Here is an 18,073-nt window from a genome sequence, read left to right on the forward strand (position 1 = left end):
GAAGTGACTAATGAAGGTTTTTAAGTTTCAATTAGCAGCCTGACAATGGAAAAGCAATCTGTGGGTAGAAGAGCTCTCAGCTGCTTGCAGAGAAGAAAAGGGAAGTACTCCTTGTGGTCTCAACAAGGAAGAACAAAAAGCGTGGGGGATATCTGCTCTGACATCTGGTTTGTGTTGCTGCAAGTCATCCCTGCACAGCCTTCCCTCTGGGCTGGGGTCACCTGAGGCTGTTCAGAACTGTGGCTGTGGTTTGTCACAGGTTTAAGTGACAATACTTTTGGGGTTTGGGTTTTGTCCTGTTGCTCGTGTCACAAATAGTTTGCACAGTAATCATCAGTGAGCAAGTGGGAAGTACAAAAGTGAAATTCATTATCCTGAGGAGAGAGAGAGTATCATTTTGAGGCATTCCCAGAGTTTAGGAGGACCACATTTCCATTGGTGTGCCCAAAGATCCTGTAAGAGTAACTACACCTGGGCTGTTTTACACACAGAAATCCTGGACAAGTCATTGAGTATCGCTTCCCACTTCACATCTAGAGCTCCCCAGACATGTGTGACTGTGAGCAGTCCTGAGGCAGCAGGTCCCCTTCATCCCAGAGGTGATGGACGTGCTGTGCATGTGCATGTGGTGTTTACCTTGGGCAGGAGCAGACTTCAGGACACACAGGTCCTGTTGTGATGGTCTTGGTAAGGAGGGAAAACATTTGGGTCTGAGCTTTAGTATCTTCTCCACAAAGCACTCACTGAGGCCAATTTGCTGATCAAAGCCTACACAGAAGCCCACAAACACGAATTAACTGTATCTTTACTGAATATTCAGGCTTGATTTTCCATCAAGTAACTGTTTGAGAACATTTAATGAACATTAAAATTCTTCTAATTCTGAATGAATGATTCACACAGGTTGAGATTTGCTGTGAATTTAGCTGCTTCTTCAGCTCATGAGCTTTTAACAAGTAACATGCAGATTTCTCTACATTACTTGTTTTTCACTTTTAATCAAGTAGGGCCTTAACTTAGGACCAAATTAGGGGCATGACAAAGAATTTCTGTGCTGGAATCTGACCCTGCATTAATTTATATGTTGTTTTCTTTCCCCAAGAGATGGAATTATAAATAGTCTGAGAGAAGCATTGACTACTGAGTGTATGATTTCTAGTTGTCCATGTGTGCTGTGTTCTGGTACATGGTGTAGCTGACAGATGCTTTGAACTCTGGTAGTCAGAGAGACACTCAAATCTTCACTCATGGTTTTGTGCCTTCTCAAGATGCAGGGAGCATGTTAGGGCAAGATGGCAGATGGTGAAATTTATGATGGTTCAGGAAATGTTAAATATGCTTTTTTTGGGCTAAGGACATCCTGCCAATTAATTATTCTTGAGTAAAATTCTAACTGGACTGCAGTTTCTGTCAAGTCCATATAGTTTCAGCGGTGAAGTATTTCACAATGCTGTGGTCTGACAAATAACATTTCTTCTGTGCTGGGATGCTGCTGATACCATTTGGGAGTTTTGTCTCTCTACTTTGTGGAAAAAAATAAAAATCTCAAGCTGCTAAGGAGGACAAGTTTAATTGATTTTTTAAAAGCATTAAGGGGAGGCAAAGGTCCCAGGCCTGGGCAAAGTTCACTGTTTATTATGCCATACAAGATATTTCTCTGGGGGTTTAATATTCTTTCCTGCCAAAACACCTAAAGCACTTCAAAAGGTTTATGTCTTCTATCACTCCTGGATGTGGGTTTGTTTGTTTGTTTGCTTGTTTGTTTGTGTGGTTTGGTGTTTTTTTTTTTTTTCCAAATGGTAAAATTTGAATGGTGCTGCAGGTATATGACTTATAACAGCCTGGGGCTAGAAAAAATACAAAAGTATTGATGCAGAACTGTGCAGAGTTGTTATGTCCAATGGATATCTGCTTGTGGAGTTTAGCAGGGCAGATAGTATTTGCTTTGCTTCTCTATTAACTTTCCTTCCGGGCCTTGAGGGACCCCAGAGAAAGTGAAGAGCGTTGGTGTTTCTCAACCCTCTTAATACAGACATACCCAAAATGATTTGTCTAAAATTTTCGTGGCACTGCAGAGAAGTGACCCCAAAGCACCCCACTTGCACCCTCAACATATTCTGCCTAGGCAAGAAGAGAGAAAGGCATCATTGGTGACAGTGAACTCAGTTTCAAGTCCTGCCTTGGGCCCTGGGGTCAGATATGGGAGACGTGCTCTGCTTGTGATAAGACCACATCTAGCAGAAAGCTGAGATAGTTTTTCTTTCTTTGGCCTTCCCAGGTAGGAATGTGGGCTTGGATCTTGCACTGGATCCCTTCTTCTCCACCCAGGCAGCTCCACAGCAGCGCTTGTCACGCCTCAGGGTAACAGAGCGACTTGTTTATCTGCTGCAATGAGCACTGCTGAGTCTTCAGAGGAGTGGAATTACATTCTGCATGGTGACTTGGGCTGCAGCCATGTTACTAAACATTGGCTAAAATTTCCCCTGCTTGTTGCCTTCACTTTATCCCCCATCAGTGGGAGCAATGTTAGGGGCAGTAACACAGAAAAATCTGCAGAAAATGCTGGCATTTTATCCACTCTGTCGTCTTGCTGTCTTCAGCTGGATGGCATGGTGCTGCAAATATTGTAAATATTAGCCTATGCTTGTGATGTTCTCCCTGTTGGTTCTTCTAGCAAAGCTTTGGTTAATTTTTTTTGTAGGGGTGGGTAAGACAACAAACCCTTCTGCTACCATTCAGCAGCAGACAACTCCATTTATTCAAAATTTAACTTTAAAAAGAGATCATACACAGTGTCTGGGTTCCTTAGGATTTTTGGTGCTTGATTTTGAGAGCCAGTGAGGAAGACTGTCATGTTTCTGCTTTCACAGAAGCTGCAGCTTTTGCTGGCACAGCTCTGAGCAAGGTAGCTCAGCCTGGGTGCACGTGGGGTGAGGAGCAGCTGCAGAGCCAGAGAGGGGCTGCCAACCTGGGGACAAGGATGTGGTGGATTTTAAGTCCTTGTACATAATGCCAGTTTGAAATCTTTTGTTTAGCCAGTTTTAGGGACAGGAAGCTGGGTGCATGGTCAGTAAGGGGAGTAACAACCTGTTACTGCACTTGCACATGCACCCAGCCACCCTGTGGATCTGTGCCACTCCCATGGTCTTCAGAGGTTTCACAGTCTGATCTCCTGCCATTCACGACCTGTGCAATTTGTGTCATCAGGGGAATTGTTTGGACAGAGGAAAAGAGTTTAATTAGGAGAACAGAATTCCTTCAGGACAAAAATGGCTATATATTGTCTCTTCTCAACGCTGCAAAAGAGAGGATATAAATTAAATATTTAATGTGAAGTAAGAAATTTTAGATAAACAAAAACAGGTGCATTTCTGTTGGTACATTGAAATCAGTTCCTTTCCTAAAATCTGCAAACCCACACTCCTCTAACTCACACATGCACAAAATCCACCCCCTTGCTTTCAGCGAGTCCTCACAGGACCTGGGAGATGCAAGAATGGCTCCTGGAAGTGGCAAAGCTGGGTGAGGACAGCTCCTTTCAGTCACTAACCTGCTGTATAACAACTGCTCTGGGCTCTAACTAAACATTGTCCATTGCACTGTGGCCCTGGATTTTTAAAGCAGGTGCTAAAGAAAAGGCACCACGGTGGCATGTGGAACATGATCCCATATGCCATCCATTCCCTTGGAGATGGTAAAAGGGACTCAGGGGGAACTAAAGCATAAAAACAGCTTCTTTGCAGTGGTCACAGTTAACATGTCTGTATGATAAAAGTAGGGTGAAAAGAAGGAAGGAGGTGTGCAAAGCCAATACTGATGGAAACCCTATTACTTAGGCAATGTTATTCAAGAACAATTTATCTGTGAGAAAATATGACACTTGTAATGTAGCCAAGTCCTTAGCAAGCTGTAGAGGCAGCTGCACAGTCTTGCCTGAGGCATTGAGCATGCCATCTGAGCAAGTTACAAGGAAATCTCTTTAAATAAAAAGGGGGGGAAAAAAGCAGTTCATTAATATTAGGCACTCTGTGTCCTGCCAGAATGCTTGCTTTTCATATCAAGGCTCTGATTCTTCAGAAGTACTTTTTTGTCCTCTTTTGGATTGCTGACCAATTCAGTGGAGAGAACGTGTAAGGAAGCCAAAATCATATTCACTCATGAAGTATCTTTGAAATAGAGCTTTCTGGATTGTCCTATATTTGAAAGACTCTTTCATGGGTACATGGTGTGTGATTCAGCCACAAGCAGAATGAGGTTCCTCTTGTGAAACTGCAGATTTCTGCAACGTCTTCATCTGAACTATCTCTCAGCGCACCCTGCAATAATCAATGCAGAGAAACAAACAACTACACAACTGAAGTGTTTTGGATATCCATGTAATCAAAGGTGATTTGTGCCTGAATACTGCCATCTTCCTTCTTTTGGCAGTAGAGATGCCTTTGGACATCTACCATAAAGTTAGGGGAAATGAATCCCTGCACAAAAGTACGCATCATTTTATAAAGGTTAGCTCAGGTAGTCTGGATGGCCACAAGGCATCCAAATCCTGCATTCTCAGCTTTTCTTTTTACATTGTCTGTGACAGATTCTCAGTTTTCTACTGAAATTCCTCCTTTTCCCCAAAGTACCATCATATTTTCTTAATTTTTTCTGTCATCCTACCTGCAGGTGCAGACAGCAGAATACCCTTTGAATAGCACCCAGCAGTACAGCAGCCTCCTAAACTGAGTGTGTCCAACAGCCACAAAGTGAGTTCTGTAGTAAATCTCAGCATACTGGGTGTTGATAAATGGCATGACAGAGCAGCTGGTTGGGATTTTTGGATTAATGTTTTTTATTAGAAAATGACAGTTCACAGAAGTAAAAAGGATTAGTGGGAGCATAGTGGTTCCAAAGAAATTTTCCCAGTGGAGCCTTTTGGTTTGTGATACTGAGAGATAGAGTGAGCTTGATCAGCTACTAGGAATAGCCCTGGTTCATGTCCTGAGAGACCTTTAGTTAGATCTGGAGGCTGAATTTAGCTCTCCCAGGCAAGAGGAATCCACTCTATTGAGAGTAGAAAAGGGAAACATCTTATGTAAAACTTTGGGAGGTGTCTGCATAATTTGTAGCTTAAATGAGTACAACTGTTCCCTGTAAAAATATGAAAGAGAAAACTGTTCCTGTCCAGGAGACCTCAGGAGAAGTCTCCTAAGGCCTCCTGAGGTTTATTAGGAGATTAACAAATTCAAATGCACTTCATGCTTGTTAATGCAAGAGAGATAAGTAGTAGGGTTTCAACTTTGACTTATATAAACTAATTGCTTTAAAAAAAATCCAGAGAGTTAATAAAAATTATTATAGGGTTGAGATAGGTTCAGTTATAAGTGAAACAGTTTCCACTGTGATTTTTTTTTTTTTTTGCTGCAGAACACCCATGTTGCTCCGTTATTTCTCAGAAACTCTTACTGAATGTAAGAGAAATGACCTTGGAAAAGTAAAGGAGACACTCTGAAATTATTTCAAAGCTTTTTTGTTTTTCATGGTGGGAATATGTTCTGTTTTTAACACACACAGTGCTTTGCAGTGAGATCCTGCCTAGCTGGAGATGCACAAAAATGCTGGCAACGCTTTCTGTTGCAAGGGAGGACAGGAACAACAGTTTGTAATTCATAAAATCATAGAATGGTTTGGGTTGGAAGAGATCTTCAAGATCATCTGGTTCCAACACCCCTTCCATTAGTAGGGACACTTTATACTGAACCGGTTTGCTCAGAGTTCCACCCAGCCTGGCCTTGAGCACTTCCAGGGATGGGGCATCTACAACTTTTCTGGACAGCCTATTCCAGTGCCCCACCACCTCATAGGGAAGACTTTCTTCCTAATATAAACCTACTCTCTTTTATTTTGGATTCATTCCCCCTTCTTCTGTCACTGCATGCCCTTGTCCATAGCCCCTCTCTGGCTTTCTTGTAGGCCCCCATTGATAAGGGAAGGCTTCTGTAAGATTCCCCTGGAGTCCTCTCCAGGCTGATGAACATCAAGTCCCCCAGTCTGTCTTCATAGGAGAAGTGTCTCAGCCCTCTGATCATTTTTGTGGCCTCCTCTGGACTTCCTCCAGCAGGCCCACATCCTTTTTTCATGGAGGACCCCAGATGCAGCATTCCAGGTGGGATCTCATGAGGGCAGAGTAGAGAGGCAGAATAACCTGCTGGCCACTCTGCTTTTGGTTGGCTTTCTGGGCTGCCAGCACACATTGTTGGGTCATGTTGAGCTTCTCATCAACCAACACCCCCAAATCCTTCTTCTCAGGGCTGCTCTCAATCCTTTCCCCACCCAGCTTGTACTTATGCTTGGATCCTCCCTATCTATGTGCAGGACCTTGTATTTAATCATTGTCTTGCCCGAAGCAATCCAGGTGGTATGACTTGTCTTTGGAATAAATGAGGTGGAATACTATAACAGTGCCAGATTTAAAGTTGTTTGGGAGTTTTTTGTAAACATACTAGTGATTTTATTTTGACAGGTAGGTAGCCAATAGCCACTTCAGTTAGCATTCAGTGCTATAATTAGCTATAAAGAGTTTTGACAGGATCAATAATTCACCCATTGATCTTTTACATTCATTTTATTTTGCATCTAAAGGGTGCATAAGCATTAATCAGAAAATTATTTACTGAGATGATGTCTTGTGAAATCACTGTCTGCCCCCTAAAAGGCGAGGGAAGGAAATGTTAAATGGATTTTAGGTGAGTTACTGATGATCCCTTGTCTGGGGCTGGCAGGACCCAGTGGCAGGGAAGAGCCTGCTACCCTTCCAGCACTGATTTCAGCCAGTGCCATGCTCTCTTTAGGCACCTGCTGATCTGTATAAATCTCCAGGGCTGTCCCACACAGTTCTCTGCTTCAAGGCTTTTGGCAAGATCACCCATCCTTCTAAGAGCTTTGTTTGTGGGACAGTGTGGGAGAGCTGGGGGTGCAGGGTGACAGCGTCTGCCACCTCAAGTGCATAAATAGCCCAGATGAAGACAAAAGGCAGGTGGCAAATTAGCACATAAACTTTGGTCTGTGGGACCAGCAGCCAGTTCCCTGTGTGTCCAAATGACACAGCTAATCATTGGGAACTTGTACCCTTGCCATCCTCACTCCTTGGCTAGCACCCACCCACAGTCTGCTGCAGTTTTGCACGGCATTCACACTGTTTGTCCTGCTCCAGTATCTCACAGAGCCAGTGCCATTGGGTATAACCATGCCTCAATATGCAGACAAGAGATACACACAGAGAAGAGAGACAGACAGAAAAGCAGCCATGGTTGCAGCAGGGGCTGTGACCTCCTGCCATGGGCAATATGCAGGCTGATCCCAGCCTGGAGGCAGCAGCTGACACTGGCAAGCCAAAGCCAGCCTGTCTGAGGCCACCTACCCCAATTTCAATTTGATCTACCTTGCTACATTCTTAATTAAGGAAAGCAGCTTCTACGCTAGTACCTCTGTACTGGTTCACACTGTACAGTTATTTTCATCATCCTGAGAAAATGGTTGTGTACTTTGCACAAACCTTCAGCCACCAGGAAAACCTCCTTTCTCCAGGCCCCCTCCCTTTCCAAATAAGATCAAATAAGTAGGAAGCTAGTTAGTAAGAAAAATACTAATATGAAACTAGGAAATATGTTACAGAAAAGGACAAATAGCTGAATAGCAGCTATATTCCAACTGTAGCATGTCTGTCATTCTCCCAAAGACCTTTGGAAACATGTCTGCTTCATGCAAGCTGGATTTGTATTTCAGGGAATGCATGTGCACTACTACTGTGCTATAAATAAACATCTGCTGTACCAGGTCCACTGGCTCAGTACATCCAACTTCTCTGAACCCTCCCACCTGTGCTTTTTGCCTTTGGAGATAGCAGGATTGAGGTTTTGAAATATTTTTGCTGTTTAAATAATGCTGTAATCATGTGTCAATTAAGACAGGAAGAGTTTTCTGCAGGTTTTAAGACTGACTTATATCACTTTGGGTTGAGCCAGTAATTAATTTGAAACAGGATTGCACACATGCAAGTTGTTGGCTTAGGTATCTCAATTTCTGAGGGAATGATGGAGGGAAGGGATTGCAGAAACGAGAGCTGACAATGCTGTGTCATGGCTCCTCTCTCTTCCTCCCTCTCTTTCTAGTTTCACACTGCAGATTAACTGAGTAAACATCTGATGTGTGGCATCCTGCACCTATGCCCAGCAAAGCTGCTCTGATTATACTTTCCCAGCTTTTCGTAGGAGTTAAATGTCCACTCTGGGGTTGATGGTGAAAATCTCTTTTTAGGGTAGGTCACAGCCAACCTTGGAAAAAACCTCCTGTTTTTTTTGGCAAGGAGGAAGATGGTTTTATAACTGCAACAATTTTATTGCCATTTTTAAAATTGAAATTTAAATGAAGGTTAAAGGGATTAGCACAACTAATCTTAATGGAGATTTGTTGTCATTTTTAAAATTGTAATTGCAATTTTTCCTATTGTACTGTATTGGGTTAATTTCCCTCATCTTGAATACTGCACAATACTGTAATATTGTGGTACACACGTCATATTTGAAAGCAGAAATATTCACTTATGCAGGTGTTCTTGAATTTTCAGAGAAAAAAGTTCAGACCACAGTACAAACTGACTACCTGACAGTATGGAGACTGGATTTGATAATCACAGGAGCTTGGATCAGAAACTTAATGCTTGAGCCATACGAAACATGCTGCTCCAGATATCTTCTCTACAAAGCTGCAACTCTGGGGAGACAAAGATTCCAGTCTTCCAGTTTTGAGAAGAAAATAAAATATAGCTGTTCTTCAGACAAACAGTCTTTCATAGTTTTTTTGTTTGTATTGAAAACTTGGCTGAAGGTGAGGACAGATTCAGAGATAAATGTGCTCTGTTGCCATTTGTACGGTCTGATTATATAGCATGGCAAAAAGAAGACTTGCATTAAATTTAACTACATATATTTGTATCTGACACGCTTGCACTTTTTAACTTCCTTGGCAACATTAGGCAGCAATTATTTCTGTAATTTTACAGTGATGGGGAAGTTCAGAATCATTAATTTAAACTTCTTCAAACTGTGAGACACTTTAATTTTGAATCTGAATCATATGTTTTGGACTCACTTCTGCTCTATGCAATTAACGCCATGATGAATTCCCAAGGAACACAATGCCAGCATAAGAGGTTCTTGTGTTACCATTTCCACAATCTCAGTCACAAAGGTCACCCAGATGAAACTGTTCTGAGTGCCTTTCCCTGGCAGTCAGGTTTTTGATAATGTTTCTTGTTGAGACATCTTGAATCAGCTCCCCTGCAGCTGCATTTCCCAAGCAAAGAGAAATGCAGCTTGGGAGCTCTGACTACTTCCTTGTCTTTACATCTTCTATCTGTATTTAAAGGAAACAAAATGAGATATTTTGCTGAGGCAAAAGCTCTCATGCAGTTCTTCTATCACACTTGAAGAAATTGTCTGAGTGTTTTTTGGGGGGACCAGAGCATCTCCCCCCTTTCCAAAACAATCTACCAGCTCTGCTGGTGCAAAGGACAAGGAACAGAACTGTTGTTAGCCTTCTCCTTTCCTTTTTGTCCTTTTAAGAGCAGAAATTCTGGATTATTACACCTAAAATTCTGAGTCCTGAGCTATTCCAAGCAGTCATTCATTCAAAAGTCCAGAGATATTAAATCTCTATGTTATGTTTTTGATCATTAATAAGATAACTTGCAATTTGATGACAATACTTGTTCTCTTCAAAGGTGGTTTTGGGGATGTTAATTCTTGGACAGGCAGAAAAGGCAAATTATTGAATTAACTTGTGATTACAGCGAATTTTGGAAAACAGAGTGGCTTATTTCCTGGCTCTTGTTTTTATTGTGGAGCTGCAGCACAGCAAAAATTATGTGGAGGTTAACAGCTTGTGTTGCTCTCTGTACATTAAGTCTTCCAGTTTTGAGAAGAAAATCAAATCTAGTTGTTCTCCAGAAAAGCAACCTTTCATAGTTTTTTACTTTTATAATTAGCAGTTGTGTATAGGGTGGATTACACATAAAAATTAAAAGTTAATTTAGTCACATGCTTGTATTTTATGCAAAGGCAGAAAAGCATTCAAGCATTATAGATCTGTTAAATATCCAAGGGAAGTTACATTGTGTCAGTTTTTGAAGCAAAGTTTAGCTGTTTAGTCTGTAAAGTCCTCAAGATAAGGGGTTTTCAAGATTTTCTTTCAATTTTTGTTTAAGTAGTTTATTTCAAATTGTTCCCTCGAAGTATTTCCAACACAAGAGCTGCAACATAGGTTTGCTGCCTGACAACAGAACTGATTGAAATACAAATGGAGCTGTCACTGTTCAAGTTGAGTGAGACATAAAAAGGAAACAAATCACATGAATGATGAAAACTAGCTTAGCTTGTAAAGCAGTTCTGTTATTGTTAATGTAAGATGTTGTTATTGCAGGCAGTTTACAGCACCTTGTGTTCTCCATCTTTACATATTTGTTTCTTATCTTTAAAAACCTCGAGCCTGCATTTATGTAGCTCCCTGAGCACAATTGCTCTTAAACTTACTTTTGGTTTCTGCTGTTGGGAGTAGTGATGGTGACAATAGAAACAGCTCCAATGTTTTCCTTTATGATCTACCAGAGGATATTCAGCTCTTCAGGCAGTGCTTGCATGTTGCAGCACACATACATGAACCACAAATTGATGGAGCTTGGCACTTTAACTTCAGGAATACTGCGCCAATCTAAATGACATGAAGGGTGAAGGGATGTGAGAAGCAGTTGTAATAATCCTGAGAGCAGTTGAGGAGCAAATAAAAAGTCTGGGTAACTACAGAGCTGCTACTCTGACATTAATGTACATGAGGAGCTGTGTAATACTATAGCAGATACAGATTTTTAGTAATTATGATTAAAAGCTTCCACTTCTGAGCTATGAACCAGAGTGCACATTACTAGCAGTGACATGGTTTAGGTTTTATGGAATGCCAGCATTATTCACCAATAAGACTTTGATCTGAAAGAAGGGAACATTGGTTTTTTTGTTTGTTTTCAGTTAACAACGAGGACATGACAGAGAAACACTTTTTGCTGAACCAACAAGCCTTGATGTGAGTTGGGGAAAGCAACCTGGAGACTTCAGCGTGGAGAAGACTTGGAATTTCATTGCAGGAACAGCAGACTCGAGAAAAAGCTTTGGGAGGATCTGTGCCGTGTTAGCCCTTCTGAAGGGTAGGGAGAAAGCGCCCAAGGAGCCCCACTGAGCTCCCTGGCGCAGGGCAGGAGGAAAGAAGTGACTTTTCTAATCACAACCTGATTGAAGATGGTAGTTAAAGCCATGAGGCAGGTTTGATAAATCTGTCCAGGCAGTTTTTCCACCAGGTCACTGGAAAACAGCTGAAGCCTTTACTCTTGGTAAAAGGCCTCTTTGAAACAGGGCTGCGAAGGGGCTGTAGCCCCCAGACCAGCAGAAACCCCACTCTTCTTCTTTCTTGAGTTACTCTGGGTGTTCTACTCTGACCTCAGCATAAGCAAGGATTTGAATGACATTTTGAGGGAGGTTTTTAAATAAAAAACATAAAGCAAATTCTAAATGTTTCAAATTCAGTGTGAGAGGCATGGAAAAATTTAGCCAGCTATCTGCCTTTGATAACCTTGGCTAAATAGGGCACTACCTAACCCCTATTGCCTGCCATAACACCTTAGGTACAGGACCACAGGAGAAGTTTGAACTGGGGAAAATGACTGAAGGAACAGGTACAGGGAGACAGCTGTGAATTGCACTGGAAGGGTCCCTGTCAGACTGGGAAGAGGTCTTGATTGTAGCTCTAGTGCCAGTCCTGTTTTATGTGTTCCATAATGGCCTTGTCACAGACAGTACTTGTCTCTAAATGGAATTTGCTGATGCCATGGTTTTAGGACAGAGAGGATTCCTACAAGAAAATAAAGGGATGACTGTGATAAATCAATAATAGAAATAGGATTGGGTTTAACACTATGAAGTGCTAGCTCCTGTGTTTAAGGAAAAATAACATCACTTTCTTGCAATATGACAGGAGTTCATCTGTTGAAAACTACAGATCAAAAAGTAGTCAGAAGGATCTGTAGTAATCATGGAGAAAAAAAATTCACTTAGGGCACCAAAACGCATCAAATATTTCCCTTCCAGCAGAGATTTACATAGGAATTAGCTCCACAGGGGTACTTTCCACTATATATACCCCTCTGCATGGCACTGGTGAGACTTTTCCTGCAGACTCATTGTTGTCATGGTCACACATAATCAAGTATTATGAACTCACATTACAATACTTGCAGAAAACAGAATTGCCATTATATTAATGATGCTTTAGAACATATTAAAAAATATGTTACTTTACTCAGCAAAAAGAATTGCTTTCTAGTAATGTCTCAAGGGTACAAAGGCCAGGGAGGGAAGGAAATACTTAAACTAAAGAACAGGGCTGTCACTGCACTAAATGCATATGTAAATCAGAAAGAAGTTCCTAACAGAGAAATGAGGATTTAGATCCTCTAGTCAGAGTAGTAGGGCCCAAATTCCTACCCCTTTCTCCCCAGTATCGGTGTTTGATAATGATGGGCAAAGAGATGCAATGTTTTAGAAGGTGTCTTAGATGCACAGAATAAAGATTTTGTCATTAAATACCAAACATTATTTCATTAAAGTTCTGTAGCAACAGCTGCCCTGACAGCTCATGACCGCATGGGAAGTCTTGGAGAGGTCTAAGAAGGGTGCCCTTCCCAGTACTGCAATCTACTGGATTTTCATGGTGAGGGTGGGGACAGGAGTAATATTAATATGCCAATAACTTGATTGCAGCGCTCAATTGCATCCAGAAATGATGTAAATGTAGACATTTCCAATTAATGAGCTACACTCACTGAAAAGGGCTGGTAACATCTGTTAGCAGTGCAATGCCCAGGATATGGAGCACACTGGGTGTGCCCAGTAAAGGGCCTTGCTGCAAACACACAGCTCATCTTCTGCCTTGCAGAGGTTGCACCTTGCTGGAAACTTAGGCATGAGCTATGAGCCATCTTCAAGCTTGTAACAGGACATCGTTTTTTAATCTAGCCTACTTGTCTCCTCTTCCCTAAGAAAAGAAGCAGAAAGGATCTCTTTGTCCAAGGCCTGACCCCTCTAGACATCCTGTCTTTCTTAAAATAACTCTTGTTGTACCCCGATTAAGGAAGTTTATCTTCTCCAGATCCTGTTACACGTGGTGCTGGTGTAACCCAATGCACAAAAATGTATTATCCTTTATTTTTGTGTATGCACCTGAGTATGAGTGTGCGTGTACGCACTGGCCTTTTAAACAATTTTGTTTGATTTACTGGTAATTAGTTACATGAATATACACCAGTATCTGAATTCAGTAAATAAGCAGCCTTAAAAAACAATGGAAAGATAAAAATGCCATACACTCAGATGTCTTTTGGCTCAATGGATTCACCGAATGCCCCATTTCTAGCCAACAAGCATATAAATCTACCTACTAAAGAAAACTTCAGTTCTAATGAGGAGCTATTAGGGAGCAGCAGAAACAAATACCTTTTCCAATATGGCTCTGTTTTCCTGAGGTCTGATGTAGTGTTATCAATGGGACTGCAGGGGTACATGCTTACAATGTGGGTGTGTTGGAAGGAAAAAGGAAGTTATTATGGTGGGAAAATTGCACTATTTTGGGGTGTTTTGAGGTTTGACTGGCATGAATTCAAGTAGTTCTTACAAATACTCTCCTCAATATATTCCTACTTTTTTATTTTGATAGAAAAAGTTTAAGCAACTTCACCTTCATTAAGAATGTCACCTGGAAGAAGTAATCAAAATACCTTCAATTTTCAATATTATAATGAGGTAACAAGTACATAGCTGATTTTACAGGTTAGGATGAATAGTTAGTATTCAGATTAATTTAGATAACATGTACAAGATAAGGCTGAGTTGAGAGGGGTTCTGAACAACCTGGTGTTGTGGAAGATATCCCTGTCCATGGCAGAGGGATTGGAACTACATGACATTTAAGGTCCCTTCCAAATCAACCCATTCTAGCATTCTAAGATGGCATCAAGATCAAGGACTTTGGGAAACAATAATTTATGGAATGTCTTATGGAATGACATCCATAAGATGTCTTATGGAAATACTGCAAGACAGTTTACAAGATATTGTGTACTTGTTTCTTAGAGAGAATTTGTTCTGGAAGTGAAAAACAAAATACAATTATAAGCTCTTTGAAATTACAGGATTTCTTTTAAGCCTTTTTGACTACTTTTTGTTTTCTCTTCCTTGTTCCTTCTTTTATATTTTATGAACTTGAATAGAGTGATAAAGAAGATATAAAGCAATTCCATTTCAATTATTACACTTCTTTTGCAGGATCGAAAGGTAGAATTTTATACTGGGAAATGTCATATTTACTAAAATTATTCACTCTCCAGTGTTTATTTTCCTCAATTGTTAATGGTGATTACTGTTGGGGTGATGGTCTGAATACTGTTTACTCCATCTACCCTCATGTAATAACATGAATCTGTTTCACAGCTCCTGGATAAGAAGTCAGTTAATAAAAACCTGCAGCTGCCTCAAATTTCACTATTTCCTGTAGGGGGACCCAGTATGGATAAATGAAGGCGGTATAGAATGTAATCTTATCCCCTAAAGAGTTGCAGCTGAACCAATTACTAAAGATCAGGAGCAGGCCTGATGTTAACAGGCCACAGCTGTAGCCAGTCAGAAGAGTGTTATAAAAGAGTGGATTGGCAAGAACTGGAGTCAGTGGTTGCTGTGAGGACAAGGAAGAGTCAATGCCTGGAGGAGCTGCCTACAAGAAACATCAAGGAGGTATGGAACTCTAGCAATATGGAACCCTTGCAATGTAATGAAAATAGAAGTCTTGCACTGTAATAACAACAATTTCCAAACAGCAAATCTAGCCCTCAGAGTCTTCCCAAGCAAACAGAAGGCATATCTACTCCAATGGAAGGATCAGCCTAGTGGGTTGGAGGATGCTTTACGTGAGGATGGCTGTGTGTGGTGACTCCAGGGGGACCAAACCTCCCTCATGGAGCAGCGGTGCTGCTGCGTGCTGGTGACTCCCTCCCTGCTTCCACTCACTGCTGAGCTGCCACAGAACAGCAGACGGAATCTCCTCCGTTTATCCCCTATACATCATTTGCTTATTTAGCCTAAAGCACCCTTCCTTCCCATCTGTGAGGCTGCATATGTCTAAGGTCAGCTAAGGGAATTCTGTTCTCTATTAATGAAAGCTGTTTTAAAATAAACCCACCATGTGTAAAAAAAAAAAAAAAAAATTAAGAAAGGCTAAAAGACTATAAAATCTCAAAATGGATATTCATCCTATTTTTCACCCTCAATTAAAAAAAACCCATTTTGTAAAGAGTATTTTCCTTCTGGGACTTTGTTGCTTCCATCAGAAAGCCCAAATTAAGATTGCTGTATAGGTGAAAAGCTGTATCCACAAATGACGTAGATTAAAGAGCAACTCAGCAACCTCCAGATTTAATTCTGACAGGCAGGAGCAGGTGTATGCCATGAAGTGCAACCTTGGAAAGATGACCCCACATGACTATTAATTTACATTTGATAGTTGTAAGATAAAGTAAGGGTTAATTAAGGAACTTCCAGAAGGGGCACAGGATGTTCAGGTGAAAAAGGTAGAGCAAGGAATACGTATGCAAAATAGGCCAGCTGGTTTATGTTATTTTATTTTTCATTGAGACCTTCAAGCGATTGTAAAGCTCTATAGGGAAATGTGCTCTGTGATGACCTGAGTATTATGGCAAATGCCTTAGAGGCTAAGGCAATGGATTACCATATCCTGCTGTGAAAGCATTGGAAGCTAGGATGGTGCCTTGTAGACTGAGTACAAGGCAGGCATGCTTTGCAGTATTGTGTTATGAAGCTTTGAAAAAATATGCTTTTCACCACAGGCAAGCTTGACAAAATGGACAGGACCCAATAAAGTCTTTATTTAAACTTCTTCCATTCCTTTCTTACCGTTTTCTTTCTGCTAGCCATAATCTCATTCTATTTCTCTGTACCAGGGTAAAGTAGAATGAACGTTCCTGCTTTTGCTGGTTTGACTTGTCTCTTACACCTTATATCTGCTCATTAATTTTGCTGTTAGCAGTAATAACGTGGGCAGATGATCTACTGCATCATCAGACAGAGCTCCCATTTGGGAAAGGAAGAGTTTGCTTTGTTTCCATCTTTTTCCCCCCCCCCCCCCCCCCCTCAGGAATTAAGTCAGTAGGAATGTAAAAAATTTAGTAAACCCTGATGCAGAAGAGAAATTTCTGTTTGCAATATTTTATGGCTGTGTGGTTTTATTTTGCTCTGCTAAAAATCCAAAATAACTACACCTTCTTAGGAAGTAGAAAAGACTGTTCTTGTTAGCCAGGGAGTTGGATGGCTCTTTGACCAAGAACAAGCCTTGGATCTTCTAGGCTGTTTCCTCCTTCCTGCTGAATACCTCCTTCCCTTTCTCATTTGTTCTCAGGCATTGCAGCCCTCCACATTGCACCATCTGGGCTGCACATGCTGATTTGTGTTGCTGGAAATAAGAGAGATTCTTGATGTTGTGGGGAGAGCTACATTTTATAGCCCTCCTGGTCATCTCTCAGGTGACATCTCTGCTCCTCTGTTCCACCTCTGGTGGAAGCTCATAACCTGTCCAGAAGGGGAGACTCATTGGTTGGTTTTGTAGAGACTTTCTAGCTGTGATACTGAACAGGCACAACAGCTTCACACTTGGAGATTTTTGAAGGTGCTGGAAGTGGCTCAGAGACACCTGAGTCAGCATCAAAGGGAAGCTTATTATTACACTTCCTCTCATTTAAATCTACTTTTTGACACAAGCTTATGAAGAAAGGCAGATCTCTTACCCCAACCTCTTGGCCAGAAGGAACACACTGTTCTGTTGCTTTTCTTCCTTTCTTTCCCTTTCTCCTCCCATGGGATGACTAGTTGCCACTGTACTTACTCCCAGTCTGGCCACAGGTTCTGCCTTTAGAGATTAACAAAAGACAGTGATGCTTCTGAGGTAGGGAATTTTATCTTCTCCTGTCCCCTTGCTCTGTGGAGGGATGGAATGTAAGAAAATAAAGGTAGTGCAGAAGGTAGTCTCATACCTGAGGAGTTGCAGCTGTATTCATCACCAAAGATTAGGAACAGGCCTGCCCTTAATGGGGTACAGCTGTGTCCAAAGGGAAGACGAGTGCTATGGAAGAGTGGGTTAGCTGGGTGAGGAGAGAGTTGGAGTTTGTTGTCTGTACTGTGAGGAAGAGGGAGTCAGTGCTGTGAGTAGATGGCCATGAGAAATCACAAAGAAGGTATGGGACTTTTGCAATAAAATGACAACATTGCTCTCCCTTTGTCAGACTGTTGGTTTTACATTGCCAAAGTTTTGGGCCGAAACTGAGTTTGAGTATTTGTGTGGATGTTTTCAGTATCTCTGTGTTGCTCAGATTCAGGTAGTAAGGCAGGTTGATGGGTATCCTGAGTGTCAAGGCACAAGATACTCCAAGGGAGCTGGAACATTAGTACATCTTCAGTTCCCGTGTTATCTAGATTTTCTTCCTCTCTGGCCCGCAGTGGGCAACAGCACACACCCCTCTTATGCTCAGTACCAAGGGAAAAACACTGCTTTGGCACTGGACTGACCAGCTTTTCCCTATGTCAGTGTCCTCCACAGTAAACAGGGCTTAGTACTGAAACACCACTGTGCATCTCCAACAACTCATGTGTGAAACATTTGATGTTTATTGGACTTTTCCAGTTCTTTGGTACCTCCGCATTTCCTCTTAAGAAAGAGCTACCGGGGAAAATTCGTAGTCATGAAAATTTGTTGTGTGATACTTCTCTACCAGCTTTATATAGGACTAAAATTTTCCAGCATTCTTTTGTCATCCTTTATTCACAAATGAAAAACACCTTTGTTACAAAGTGGATCAGTTCAGTCAAGTTCCTTAATGACAGGTCTTTCTTCCTATGTATAAATAGTTCCCATAGTGTCAGACTTAAAT

The sequence above is a fragment of the Ammospiza caudacuta genome, chromosome 1, assembly GCF_027887145.1.
Source record: "Ammospiza caudacuta isolate bAmmCau1 chromosome 1, bAmmCau1.pri, whole genome shotgun sequence".
Classification (NCBI taxonomy): Eukaryota; Metazoa; Chordata; class Aves; order Passeriformes; family Passerellidae; genus Ammospiza; species Ammospiza caudacuta.